The 4,460-nt window shown below is 32.0% G+C and overlaps 1 pseudogene; it reads left to right on the forward strand.

The window, feature by feature from the left end:
* Window positions 1–1,511: 1,511 nt before the first annotated feature.
* Window positions 1,512–3,675, forward strand: LOC132626372 (premnaspirodiene oxygenase-like; annotated as a pseudogene).
* The last annotated feature ends 785 nt before the right edge of the window (window positions 3,676–4,460 follow it).

Consider the following 4,460-nt stretch of genomic DNA (forward strand, 5'->3'; position numbering starts at 1 on the left):
AAAAAAAATGTGCACCCCATATTAAAAAATCAAACAATAAAAACAATAAGGTGAGACCCATACTAAAAATACCAAGCAATATTAAAAAAAAAAAAAGGTGGGAAAACAAGTGAACCCCACCGTCTCCAAACTGATGTAAAAAAAAAAAAAAAAAAGTGGACCCCTTATTAAAAAAAAGCAACGTAAAAAAAAAACATGCACCCCATATTAAAAAAACAAACAATATTCATGTAATTCCCAAAGTAGCCCCATTAAGTCAATAATGGTGGATTCATTGTCACATGCGTATCAACCCACTAGTGGAAGCAAATGAAATTATTGTACAATAAAAAACAAGGATCCCATATTATTGCTTTTCTTCAAAAGGTTAAGTAATCAAATCATACAATTTCTTTTCTTTTCTTATATTAGCCTGAGATCTAATCTAGATATTTAACTGTTGTATTTGCTATTCCGCCATGTCATTTATTTGTTATGTTTACTAAAATAAATATACTTAAAATATTTATATTTTAAAATAAGATAGATTCTAATTACTTTTTCATTTTTTTTCTTACTCTAATAAATGTGAAAAGAGATTAATGTGGTAAAATAAAAAATAATATTAAATGGAGATCAAATAATTAATAAGGTAAATTAGTCAAATTCTAATTCTAATTGACGTTTCCTTAAAAAACAGTGCAAAAGACAACATGACAAGTAAAATGAGCTAAACCAAGAATATTTACCAAAAATTAAAAAATAGTGGTTCTTCGTTTAAATAGAAAATCAAATTTCTACTTTGTTTCGTTTTAAACATGTAAAATTAATTTAATAATTTCAATTAGAATTATTCAAATCAAAATTTGATAAAAAATAATAAGTATTGTTTAGGTCCAATCTGCATACATTAACAATAGAATATTTTACACCTTTAAATTAATCGAATTAAAATTCAAAGTATCAACTGATGCTTAAATATTGCTATTGTTTTATCTCAAGGAGAGGAAAATAGTTTCCTTTTAAACAAGTCTTCTCTTTTAAAAAGTATTAATAAATTTTTGTCAACTTTGTATTTGTAGCAAACACTAATATAATAAAGTTTTGGATACGGAGCACAAACTACAATGTTATATTAATCGTGTTTTGAACATAGTGTATATATATATATATATAAGCAGTGCAAACTTATGTATGTTTATTAGTAATATAAAATATATATATATATATATATATTATTACTACCCAAACACAATTACATACGTATAGATACACTATAATTCAAAGTGTTGCGCACGGGCGTATCACGCCTTGTTACCATAAGAAGTAGGAGTAGCAGCCACATTTCAAACCGCACCTAAGACCCCTTTTTTTTTTTTTTTTTTAGTCGATTAAAATAAAATTTCTTACCTCATTATTGTTCTTTAAGTCAAGTGAACGACTTCTGACCAGATGCTGATAAACAAAAGTTGATTAAAAACTCATCTGTCATATTAAATATCATTTTCTTGCCAAATCAAAAAGCCTATAAAAGCCAAGACATATACAACAATACTTTGCATAACCTATCAAGACAAATAAACAACCCAAAATCTGGAGTTCTTCAATTTCTTTTCCATTTTCCTTTTTGTTTCTTTCCTCTTTTTGTTAATGAAATGGAAAAATTCCAATAGCCAAACCAAAAGATTGCCTCCAGGTCCATGGAAATTACCTTTACTTGGAAGCATGTTTCATTTGCTAGGTGGACCTCCACACCGTGTCCTTAGAGATTTAGCCAAAAAATATGGACCAATTATGCATCTTCAACTAGGTGAAGTTTCTGCAGTTGTAGTTACTTCTCCTGAGATGTGGCAAAAGAAGTACTAAAAACTCATGACCTTGCTTTTGCATCTAGGCCCATACTTGAGGCTGCCAAGATTGTTTGTTATAACGGGACCGACATTGTCTTTTCCCTCTATGGTGTTTACCGGAGACAAATGCGTAAAATTTGTCTTTTGGAATTGCTTAGCGCCAAAAATGTCAACTCATTCAGCTCTATTAGACGAGATGAAGTTCTTCATATGATAGAATTTTTTCGATCATCTTCTGCTGAGCCAATTAATACAACAAAAAGGATTTTTCAATTTGCAAGCTCTATGACCTGTAGATCAGCATTTGGGAAAGTATTCATGGAGCAAGATGAACTTATAGCACTGGTTATAAGATTGACAGTCTTAATTGAAGGATTTAATGTAGCTGATATATTCCCATCACTGAAATTTCTTCATGTACTATGTGGAACAAAGGGTAAAATTATGGATGTTCACCATAAGTTAGATGCCATTCTTGAAAACATCATCAATGAGCATAAGCGTAATGGTGAATTAGGACATGAAGGTTTAATTGCCGTACTGCTAAGACTAATGAAAGAGGGGAGGCCTTCAATTTCCGATCACCAACGACAACATCAAAGCTATTATTTTTGTAAGTATAATATATCGCATAATCTACTTTCTCCTCCTTCGCTTGCTCCTCCTCCTCCTTGTTATTATTAATTTAAGTGTGCACTTCATGTTCTCAAATTGCATAATTATATTTTTCTGACTACGTACCTAGAGTGAATTAAATAGAATTAGTGATCGTACTTTTTATGACCAAATTTACAAAACTAGAGTGAAGAAATTTTTTTACCACCGCAACTTAACTTTTCTGTGATACAAATAATAGAAAATACAATGATGAAAGAAAATTGGTGTTGAAAATTTAAAAGTTCCTACAAACTACGTAGAACAAAGTTAGTAGCACAAGTCTAATATAAGAAAATAATTTTGTAAAAATTGGTCAAAAAATTTGTACAGTATAAATAGCACGGGAGAGATAATTTAATAATATTGTAACTTGCTCATAAATGAAGGACATGTTTGGTGCGGGAACAGAAACTTCATCAACAACAATTGATTGGGCCATGGTGGAATTGATGAAGAATCTAAGTGTACTAGTCAAAGCTCAAGCAGAGGTAAGAAGCGCATTCAGAGAAAAAGAAACTTTTGACGTAGATGATGTCGAGAAGTTGAAATACCTAAAGTTGGTCATTAATGAAACTTTCAGAATCCATCCTCCATTTCCCCTTTTGCTCCCAAGAGAATGTAGGGAAGAAGCAGACATAAATGGCTATACTATCCCTTTGAAAACAAAGGTTATGGTTAATGTGTGGGCTATGGGAAGAGACCCAAAATATTGGAATGATGCAGAAAGCTTTAAACCTGAAAGATTTGAGCAGAACTCCGTGGATTTTGTTGGTAATAATTTTGAATATCTTCCCTTTGGTAGTGGAAGGAGGATGTGCCCTGGAATATCATTTGGTTTAGCTGATGTATTTTTTCCACTGGCTCAATTGTTGTATCATTTTGATTGGAAACTTCCTAGTGGAATCAATCCAAATGATTTGGATTTGACTGAATCTGCTGGAGCAACTTGTGCTAGAAAGAGTAACTTATACTTGATCGCGACCCCTTATCAATCTTGTTAAGAGTGATGTCATGACATCGAACTTTGTTTTTACTAATAAAGGATTGTGCTTTTATATTTGTTTTGCAACCCCACCATTGTACATATTTTGTTAAATTTTACCTCTAATATTATATTCTAGTTTGTACCTTCCCTGAGCTTCTTAAAAACATGTTTATATAATTACCCTGTACACTGAACAACTGATAATTAACCATGAATATGAACTTGTATATGACCTATTACAACATGGTTTGGGAGTTAAATGGCTAATACGAATTTATACACCAAAACAGTGCTTTAGATAGTAGATATCCAACATTGTTGAGGAAACTCTTATGGCAACTACATTTAGGGAAAAATCACTCACTATTGAATACTTGCTCCGACCAACTTATCTAGCATATATGTTTTTTAATTAGTCTCAAAAAGAATATCTGTAACGACTCATTTGGTCGTTATAGTATTTTTTTACCCATTTACACCCGTTGACTTTTTTCCGAGTCCTATGAGATTTTGACCCGCAGGGATGGGTAATACGGTTCCCGAGATGATCGGGCGAGTTTTAGTGTGACTTTTAAAAATTTGACCCTTTAAGTGAAAAATGTTGGACCACAGTTGATTTTTGGGTAAACGGACCTTTTTCGGGACTCTGTCGATTCCGAGAGGTCCGGATGATCGTTTGTGACTTGGCAGGGTATTCAATTCGGTTCCCAAGGCATTCGGGAGCGTTTTGGGTTATTGGTTGGAAAGTTGGTCTTAGGCCATTGGGGGTTTGTTGACACCTAATTTTCACCTCATAAAATGCGTATTTTAATTTTCAAAGTTCCCGAGTCCAAGACGGAGTAAGGATGCTCTTAAAAAATCAAAAATTCAAAAATCCCGAGAAAATTGCAGAAATTGGTATCTTAATTATTATTTCATAAAAATTTACGATTGCAAGAATATTACGAGTTATTTACTTTCATAAATATAATCTGAAATGAAGATACGTA

Source organism: Lycium barbarum, chromosome 2 (assembly GCF_019175385.1).
Source record: "Lycium barbarum isolate Lr01 chromosome 2, ASM1917538v2, whole genome shotgun sequence".
Taxonomy (NCBI): Eukaryota; Viridiplantae; Streptophyta; class Magnoliopsida; order Solanales; family Solanaceae; genus Lycium; species Lycium barbarum.